Source organism: Passer domesticus, chromosome Z (genome assembly GCF_036417665.1).
Source record: "Passer domesticus isolate bPasDom1 chromosome Z, bPasDom1.hap1, whole genome shotgun sequence".
NCBI classification, from domain to species: Eukaryota; Metazoa; Chordata; class Aves; order Passeriformes; family Passeridae; genus Passer; species Passer domesticus.
The window spans coordinates 82,916,130-82,927,163 of NC_087512.1; positions in this window are offsets into that span (position 1 = coordinate 82,916,130).

Here is an 11,034-nt window from a genome sequence, read left to right on the forward strand (position 1 = left end):
CCGCGTCTCCATGGAGCTGAAGCAGCCCAAAACCTGAGCCCGGGGACACGCGGAACCCTGCTGCCCTTCTCTTCCCTGCTGCCTTCTGTGCACGGACAGAGAGGAAGAAGGGCAGCTCAGGCTGCAAAGCTCCCTATCCTGCTGCTCCAGTTGCACAGCGCCGTGGAGTTCAAGGTGGTGCTGAGCACGCTGAGGGGGACAGTGACCCTGGGTTTTAGAAGAGCCGGCTTGGGGTGTGCTCTGAAGCCAGCCGTCAGGGATTCCATGGCAGGCATCCAGCGAGGGCAAAGGAGCTTGCAATGCTGGAAGTCTTCACAGAAAGCTTCCTGAAAGCACAGCAATGCTCCAGCCCTACACAGGGACAGGAAGAGGGCGGAACCAGAGACCAGCGTGGCCTAGCAGTGAGCTCTGGCTGTGCCAAAAAGCAAATGAAGCTGCACCAGCAGCAGCAGCAGCGGAGTGGCAGAGGCTCAGAGGCGCGAGCGTCCCAGTGGCCGCAGCGCTGTCAGGCAGTGCCTGCAGGCTGCGTGTGGTTGCGGCGCCTCTGCTCTCCCCACAAGCCAGGAAGCGCTGCCCCTGCCTCAGAGCCAGTCAGAAAGGCAAGCAAGTGAGCCCAGGGGCAGGGGATCCTTGCCATCTCTCTGGGGCATGGCTGCAAAACAGCTGCTGCTTTGTGTTTGGGGTGCGCCTGTGTTTGGGCTGTGCTGAGCCCAGAGCCGGCCAGCTTGTGCTCTGCTCTGCCAGGAGCGTTCTGGGCAGGCAGGAGAAGTGCTGCGTGCACAGTGGGGAAGGGGCTGACCAGAGCCTCCTGCGGGAACAGGGCTCCGCTCCCTGGCTGGCAACAGCCTGCTTTTGCTGCCCTGAGCGCAGGCAGGAGTTCAGGCACATGAGGAGGCAGCGGGCAGCTCCTGTTTATAGGGGGCCCGGGGCTGCGTGCCAGAAAGGACCCATGGAAACATACTCGGGGGAAGAAAGAGGAGCTGGAGCTGGAGTGCCACGGCTGCAAGGAGCAGAAGGAATTCAGCCTTGCCAGAGTTTCTGAAGTGTGTGTTGGTGCTCCCCGGGAAATGTGCGCATTTGTGGGGTAGGAGACCATAAGCACAAGCTCTTTTTAAAATACAAACCTTGGAGCTCCCATGCAATTTCTTCTCCCCCAAAGCTGCATTCTGCTCCCTCCAGACCTGTGCATTAAGTGGATGAGTACACCTCTTACTGGGAAGTGTGAATGGAATGAGGAGTGGATTGTGCTGATGGAGGCACAGGCGTACATTCCTGTATGCTGCACTGATAAACTGGAATTCCTTGGTGAGCTGGGGATTGGGAATGGATGAATACAATTGCCTAATTGAGACTTTGGTTTTTAAAATCACTTTGAAAATACTTGTGAGTCCTTCCTTTTGCCTCCTCTGAGCCTTGGTGCTTTTAAATGGTAACCAGTTTTGACTCGATACAATCTCACTGGAATCAGTGGAGAATTTTAATTAAAAACTGTAAGTGTTTAAAACAGGATCCAAATGCTTAGAATTGGGAAAAGAAATCAGGCAACTTTGTGTAGATTTCAAATGAGTTTTCATTCCAGAAATGCACAAAACCTCTGAAACTGCAGGTGTTCTGCTGATGGGTTTATAAATGGCACCAGATGACCTTGGTGACCAACCTCAGGCAATGAAGAGCTCATTTTGAACAGTGAACAATGAAGGCAATAGCTGATCCAATCAGTAGTTCCTGAGCTCCCTGTGACCTAAGGCAGATTTGACTAAACCACCTATTCAAGAAATTATCTATTTAAATAAAAACCTCCTGGGTTTCTTTATTAAAAATTTATAGTTAATGAAAAATGTGACTTTTCAAGGTATGCTGTTTGCTTCTGTAAATTTTCTCCTGTACAAGAAAGCAAAAATCAAAAAGCTTTTACTTTTTCATCAGCAACAGACTGTTAAAGCACTATTTCCTATATCCTGGTAGATACATGGATATAAATTCTACGAGAAAATTTTAGAAATGCAATAGCAAATTTTTAGATCTAGTGAGTAGAAACTAAATAAATAATGTGCAAAGAAATTGCAGCACATTTATCACGGGACTGTGAGGCAGGTTAATCTATAATAGGAGAGATGGGTCTGCTGCCCAGTTCCAGTAAGGCCAAACCAGCCGGCCTCGCTTACAGTAACTGGTAAAAAGCAGGATATAAATGGTTAGGATTCATCAGGGTGATGGACGGCGGAGCTGTGCAGCAGCTCCTGGGACTGCAGCCTTATCTCTGCTGCATACGTTCTGTGCCTCAAAAATTATGCTCAATGTTAATACAACTTCCACAGGGAATAGAAATAGAATGCTATAACTAAGTAATAGCAACAATATTTATGAACTCATTTTCTTTCCAATGTGTCGTGGTAATAATGACCGTTTTTCTTTCATTTAATATTTAAAACCCACAAGAAAGTATGAGTAGAACTTGCACCTATTAAAAATGTCTTTGAGCTGTATCCAAATATAGTTTACCAGTGTTACTACACTGGTTCTTTTTTCTATTGAAAAGCTACAAATCTGAAACCTAGCAAGGTAACTTTGGAAATGTTTTATAGTGATTATAAAGTCCTAAATGGAGACGTGGTGATGGAGAGAGGGGGCCATGTGCACATTTCATATCAGTATCACAAATTCCTATGGTTTATCTGGTGAATACAGTACTGGTCCTAATGTACAACCCAACCCTAAAATGAAAACTAAATGACCCCACATTGTGAAAACTTTATGTTACAGGAAATGCAAACATATTTTTACTTCAGAAAGAGTGCTTTTACAGCATTTTTTCCCACAAAAAGAGTGAACAAAAATCTTCCTCTTCGGTGAGTCATTGTTATCTAATCCTTCCAGTATGGTTTTATCACCTTGTAGCTAGAGAAACAAACCAGGAAACTTCACTTTGCAAGCACAGTGATCTCTCAAACTTTGTATTTTCCCTCTACGTAGGAACCTTTTTGATATTTGAGAGCAAGAAAAGAGCAGCCAGCAGCTCAGACTTATTGAGAGCTAATGGATTCTGTTACGCCATAATGATTCATTACCAAATTGCAAAAATGTCTTCTTCAATGCAATATTCAAACACAGGGACTGAAATTCTCTAAAAAAAGGAATGAGGACATGACAGGAAGACCTGGTATGAAAAATGAAGGGGGTATTTATAGACATTTGACACTATAGCAGAAAATATGGGACTTTTCAAATCATTTGAGCCATAGAAAGTCAGATTTAGATATGTCAATATTAGGAGAATGCACAAATTGTTAGCAGTACGCAGGAAATCACAGGATCCACAATTAAAAGCGTGGAAAAAAATCTTAATAGAAAAATGTGCAAGAATGTGTAATTTGAACGGATCCATGAAGGTTGTTATGTTAACAGCTGCTATTAAGTACAGCTATGCTCAGGGCTAATTTTTGTTGTTGTTAGTGCTGAATATTGACATTCATTGTGCATGTTTTTCTGAAGTGTTGAAGGGAACCAAACCCCTGTTTTCCAAGGTACTGAACCAGCATGCAGAGCATTCCCAACCTGGCACAGATGTCAATAATTATATATATTTGAACAAAGATCCTAACCCCAAAGCTGAGGTAACTGCGTATTTCTAATTACTTGCAAGTGTTTCAGAGCTAGATTTCACCTTCTGTAGTGCTGGGTTGCACCTCTGAGCAGAGAGTTTGTTCATTCACTGCTGTCATCAGCCCTGAGTGGTGAAAGGTCTTGTGGAGGTTGAAGAGCTGAGTGCTCATCAAGAGCCCACGTTGTACCTCTTTGCTGGAGCAGGAGACTGTGTCAGGAAAATACCTAAATGTGTCACTTCAGTGGCACTGCTTGCAAACTTAACTGATAGGTGGACCAAAATAAGGAAAACTGAGATTCCCATGGAGAAAATAACTGGGAATATACAGTGAGGACTACAGAAAGAACACTAATTTGCAAGAACACCCTCCACAAAAGGACAACAGAGAGCTTCCATGGGAGATTTCTCCATCCCACATTTGATCAATTACTGCAAGGAGCAGCGTCACGTTGGCTCCTACCAAAACACAGAAATTAGCTTCCCTCTTGCTTGAAGTACTGGATAGCTTCTTTCTGCTTGTGGCTTAGGAAATCTTAGAAAATTTAGAAGAGGTTGAAGCCAAAAGCAGTGATTGCAAACCTACGAGTAAATAATAATTCTGAAAGTGAGCTTCCTTTAGAAACTTGCATTTCATTGTATGACTTGTTCCATCAAATGCTGACCTCACTGCAACAGAACTTGACTTTTGCTCTGCTCTGTGGCAGGATACACTGAAATTTTTTTCTTATTGTCAGTAATTAGTGAGAGAGTAGATATGTTGAAATCCCAGTTATCAAGCAGTTCTACTTTAATTTAAACCAGAAAAATCAGTTCAGTTATTTATCTGAATCTAACAGAGACAGTTGACTTCATATGTTGGATCTCAAACAAAGTTACAACAACTGAGAGAACGCATTCATGCAAACCAAGGGAGCAGTTATTGTGGTTTAATTGTCTTCAAGAGCAGCAATTATCATCTGAAATTCAAATGTGGTGCTTGCTTATGTTTTGGCCTTTTGGGGAAAGGCACATTTTAGCAGTCCCAGAAATAATTGTCTGGTTTTGATGCTGTACAAAGACTAAAGATTTTTCACTGATAATGTATTCCTGATCTTTGAATGCTGGACTTCAGCCTATAATTGTTGACTGATAATTGTTTTCAATCCCAACAGGTCAAAATGCTTATGTATATTTCAAGAGTAGCTGCAGCCAAAAAAAAAAAAAAGGCAAAAAAAAAGAAATTGCTTTTATCTTTGAATGAGTTGGTGTATTTTGCAAAGGAAGAACATTACACAGTAACTACTCATTTAAGAAGTAATTAACCTTCTTAAGCTATTTGCATTATTAATGTACTAGTTATCATAATGTCCTAATGCATCTGCATTTCCATTAATGTTTTCTTCACTAAACAAATAAAAGTGGATTGAGTAAAGAGATGACATTTGTTTAATTGTTCATCAGAATTCTCTTCTTCCCCTAATCCAAAGCCCTGATAGTTTGCTAATTAAAAACCCTTAAATGGATACCATTTTATGATAGGTTTTGAAAGTAATTATATCAAATGTCATAGCGTTATTTATTTAAAAGGCTTTTCAGGATAACTGTACAAGGGGAAAGATCTGGTTTCTTCCTTTTAAAGTGCTTAAAATATTCTGTTAAGTCCTTCTAATTTGTTTAGCTCTTTAACAAATGTCCTCAATCAAGTTTAATTTTAGAATCCTATAAAACGTTTCCTGTAAATGTAGTTTTGTAAAACTGTTTACTGCTACTGCTTCTTGCCTTTATGAAAAGGTCTCCTAAACCAGGATCAGCATAATTCTATGCTTGCTCAGAAAACCTTGGCATGGCTTGCAAATATTGGTGAGAAGATATGTTGCCACAAAAAAACCCCAAACATCAAGAAAAAAAACCCCTAAGCACATGACCTTAAAGAAGTCCATGTAATTAAATAAGTTTCTCTTTAATTAAAAGACACCAGGTAAACACAAAATTTCAGCTCTGTGCAAAACGTGTTTATACTTTGGTGAGGGAAGAAACTCAGTGTCTTAGGATGTATAATTGCCTTAACCTGGGTCTTCTGCAGGGTTGTGGTGTACGGAGGGAGAAAGAGGAGCCCGAGGCCCATGGAGCACGCAGACACAGCTGGGCTGCTGCTTCAACCCGTCATAGTTGAGAGGGTCAAAGCAACACACTGCATTTTCAGAAGGCTTCAAACCTATTGTTATTATAGCATGTATGCTTTTTATACATTCTTGCAAAACTCATCAAGTTTACACTTTACTCATTGGTCAGGAAAGACAAGCAAAGTGCTCATTGGAGTAGACAGCTGCAGGTTTCTCTTATTTATCCTTCCTTCTTTTTCGGTTTTTGTGTCCATGACCTTGGTGGAAAATTTTTTCAAGGGTAAGCATGGATCCTCTTATCAAACTTCTCTCTGGCTCACAGAAGTTGCTGTAAAACCTCTTCCTTACCAACACACCCGTGTGACAGCAGCAAGCAGGAGCCCTCATTTACCTGCCTTATTTCACAACAGCTTAATTTCTTGAGCAAGAAATTAGATACTCAATTATTACTAAAGAATTACTTGAAAAAAAAAAAAAACAGGAGAAAAAGAAGTAATTCAGAATTTTAACATTTTTTATTGATAGCCAAGAAGTCTTTTGCTTTGATTAGTTAAAACTAATGATTAACAGCTGTTGAAAAATAAAATGTGAAGAGTATTTTCAACAACACAGAAATGATCTTACTACAAAGATGGGTTAGTGATACACCCACCCTCCATTGGAGACACTGCTGGAGACTTCACCCAGATCTTCTGCCATCGCCTACCATTTAACTTCTTATGAATCCCTAGAGCTTCCACAGGGCATAAGCAAAGAGAATTCAGGTGTCTTTAATAATTCTGTAATGTCCTGCTCTGAATTTCCCCCTGGAAAAACTCAATTAACTCTAAACCACAGAAGCATGGGTTTGGTTTGGGTTTTTTTTTTTTTTTTTATTATTTGCAGGATTTTTTCTCTTTTTTTAATGGGCTTATACCATTGACAGAAATGTTTTATGCATGATCAGCCTTCTTCTTGGGACAATATAACATTTAATGAACCCTGGTCAATAAGTCTCACTTAAACAAAAATGCCAACAATTTTGGAGGGTTCCATCTTTAGATCATTGGGTGACTATTACAGTTCACTCCAGACCATTTCTTATTATTGCTTTTTCCCCAGAGTCTTGTCTCTAATCAATGTTTCCCAGATGGTTCCTCCAAGATTATATACTGAAATTGGAGTAGCTTTGCTGATTTATACCTGTTAAGTCATCCTCTCAGAATGATACACGTTATACCACACCTAATGGTGAAAGGTGGATGAAATAATCTATTTTTAAAAATATTTTGACTCCTTGCTTGCTTTGAAATTGAAATATTTACTTCTCAAATCAGTGCCTGTGAGCAGCACATTTAACATCATTTTTTCAGCACTCTGAATTTGTTCATTTCATATGCAACTATGAAATGCAGACAACTATAGGAAAGCCAACACAGAACTGAATGTATGTTTGTGGTTTGGGTTTTTTTTTATTAAGTATTTTAACATTGATGATAAGAAACAAGTCAGATAGAATCTAAATGTATCTGTCAAATTGCTCCAAGTATTTTAACTGTAGTAGGTGTGTGCATTAGAATATTTACCTTTTCAAGTTATGAATCTTTTGAGTTCTAGTTGTGATATTGCATAAAAAATTAACTTTTTTTTGTCATTATTCTCTATTCCTGCAAGTTTGGAGCAAATGTCACTCCCTGAAAGATTTGACCTAGAGGCTGATGCTCTAGTTGTCACGTTTGAATGTTGCCCTGTGGAGAAAAAGACAACAGATTTCTTCAATAACCTTAGCTACTCTTTGCCTCTCAGCTTTAAACAGTTACATATAAAAGTGTTGAAACCTTCAGCAAGGGAAAGATGCTCTTTCCAACTCTGTCTCACGTGAATCTGCTTGTCAACTGATATTAGAAATACGCCAGTACTAAAACACCATTGAAAAGTATAAGTTGAGCATGATGGTAGCAGTTGTGGGTATCAGTTTTAAATCTCTGTGGCCACGAATGAACAAATCACTTGGGGGAGCATGTCATTTGAACTCCTGCTAATTACTGCTTAACAGGTTCTGCAAAGATTGGTGATTGCTTCCCAGTTTTCCTTCTGAAACTTCTCCAGGTGCCTTTTAGTTTCACACCTTCACCTTTTTTTGAATCACACCTGAATCAAGTCTGTTATGCCCTTAGGACATCTGTTCTTGTAGTAATTTTTACCTTGGCTATAACTTTGCAATTATCATCTAAAACTGCCACTAAACTATCCTGCCTAAGTTGCAAACATCAAAAAGGTATTTTAAATTATATTGCTAAATTTACAGGCAGGCTTTAGTGTCTAGGGTTAAAAATTTATCCTAGTAGCCTGAAAGGATATTAAGTTCCTTAACTGGCCTCCATTTGGCCAGTTACTGGTGCATCGTCTTTTGTAGGTTAGCATTGAGATAATGTAGAGAAATAAGAGCACTTTACAACTTCCCCAGCAATTTGTGGAAGAAATCCTATTGCAGAAGATAAAGCAATGGCTGGGGTATTCTGAAGCCTGCTGATATCAAGGGACTAACCAAAAATCTTGCTGGGGGGTAACTCCTGTTTGTTAGAGGGCACAGAAGAATTAGGTGTTCAGAGTAAGATGGAATTAAGGATCACTTCTGCCAGAGCTCTGGATCCAGCCCCAAGCTCCCCGTGATCATTTGTCCAATTCTTTGCATGGCTCTGTAGTTTAGGTATCCACAGATAAATACAGAGATAGGAACTAAATCAGTGTATCTGAAACCATATTTCTGACTGCATAACTCTCCCAAACTATTGGATCTCAGGCTTGTTAGACTTCCACTGGAGAGAGCCAAAAGACTCACAGACTTTTTTGCCTCCCATGGTTTTGCTCTTCTTCCTTCAAGTCATACTGGCAACCTGTGATGGTTTTGAATTTTCTAATTCTTTCTCCAGTCACAACTACACCAAGTGTTTGGCCCTAAATAATTGATTTTGATTTTGGTGGCAGTTGTCATAAGAATGAAAGGCTGGGATATTGCATTAAAAAAGAGAAGTGAAGAACTGAGAGTGGCCTGAACTTTAAATGCACATCAATGTTATACAGTTCCTATGAAAACTATTCAGACCCTTCCAACAACATTCATAAATCCTGACATCTCAGCTTAACTACACCATAAATGAAACTGCTACTTAATCACACAATTTCCTCCCCCTGAAATCCAATCATTTTCAGATTTATAACTGGCAAAGTATCTGTGTAACTTCTGAAATATCACAAGTATTTGCACATAACCATTCTCTCAGAACTTACTAGAACTGAGATACAAGTTCAAATGAATTTCACAATAGCTTTAGATCAACATTTTTAATTCAGACCCTCATCTTCAGATATTCTGCCTTTCAGAATCTCTTACAACAATAGTAGGAGGGATAATGTAACTGCTGACTACCACTGCAGAATACAACCAAACCATCTGTATTTGGTTATTTCTTCCATGATGTACAGTACAAAAATCTCTGGGACCTGAGGCACCTGTTGATGATGGAAAAACTGATGTAGATTATTTTTTGAAGTAATTAAGTAGGAGGACACCCAGTCAGAACACAACATCTTTTCATTTTATGTTACCAGGCATGAAAAGAGAACTGTTTCAGAGGACTGAAGCTTTGATACTGAAGCAGTATCTAAGCAGTATCTATACCAGAGAGGCCCTGAAAGTTACACTAGAAGGGGCCTGACTAAATGTTGATACCATCCTGATTCTTTAGGGATGAGTGCAGTTGTCAGTAAAGAACTGTCTTTTACTTTCTGCGCCCAAAAGTTTTTTTCCTTTTTATGTACCTAGAGGAGAAAGGGTTATTGGAGACTCCTAACATGTTATTTCCCACTTTTCTTCCTAATTTTGGTCTGTATTAATCCATGTCAGAGCCTTCCATTTGCAAATGCAATTTACAAATCCAAATAAATTTCATCAAAGGTTAGGGTTAGGGTTAAGGACAAAGAGGAAACAGAAATTCAGTTGAATCTCTAGCTTCATGTGTACATGAAGATTCAAATGAAAAAACATTGCTTTAGGACCATTGCAATGTTGTTTAGTCAAATTGAGATAAATGATATGTGTGGTATTATCTATCAATCTAATATCATTTAATCTAATCCAATTTAGGAATAGATACAATACCAAAGAATGAAAAGGACATCTGCATTGATCCTGACTCTCTAGGAAGCATTGATTCAGAAAAGTACATAATTTTCTGTCATCATACTTGGGGATAAAGGTCTGAACGGTTCTATGTAAATCACTGTAGGTATATTACTTTATGAGTTGCAGTTGTTTGCTTAAAAACACATGGTGCTCTGAGAATTCCAGAAGGTGTAATGTGAACCTAATAAATTTATTTTCTTTGTACAGGTGAAGTAGGCCAGTTTATCTGAAAGGCACTCTGTATTCTGGAATGCCAGCTTCATGAGCGAGAACATCACATATTTGCTGTGGGGTTTGTCCTGCTGTACTGTTCAGTGACAGAGTTTTTTGGGCTTTGCTTGATAATGAGGGTAGAAAACTATAAAATAACAGTTCCTTTTCTATTTTTTTTTCTCCAGCAGGCCCATCTTTTTCAAGATCCCTGCTTCATGCATAGGAAGATTGGTAGACCTAACGTGTTACTCTTCCAGGACTTTACTGTATCCTTGTCCATAGCAAAAACCTTTTAACCTTCTCTGCCAGGAGCCATACCAAAGGAGAGAGGATGTAGAAAGGAAAAAGTATTCTCCAGAGTTTGAATCACTTCAGATTAATTGTTGGTTTTGGTTTTTTTGGCCATCCTCAGAGGTTTTATGAAGTCCCCAAGGAAAAAACCTCAACCATCTCCTCCCCAAACAACCATTATTCTGGTCTATGAATAATGTAATGTAATTTTAAAAAAATACCCCAAAGACAAACCACAGCACCTATCTTCTTGATATCTTCTGGACATGAGTTGCATTTGGGAATGTACTTTGTACTGGAATTAAAGTTGTCATCTTTGAAATGTTTGCAGATCTTTCAGCATTGAAGGATTGCTATGTGTTTGCATATAATGCATACGAGATTACCAGATAATGCAAAGCATTTCCAGATCTGGGCTAATGTCCCCGCACCCATCCTTCACCTTTCTTGACTTTCCTTCTGTGGAGAGTAAAAATAGATAGAGTGTACATAAAAGTATATAAAAAATACCCTGCTCAGATTTCCAGATGATTATTTGAATGGAAGGGAATATTAACTTTAAAATCTCACTTTTAAAATTAGATTATGACATGCTAAAGCCACTTCATTTGGTAGGTCTCAGTACCAGTCATCCTTTGAAGACGGCAGGGTTTGTAGTA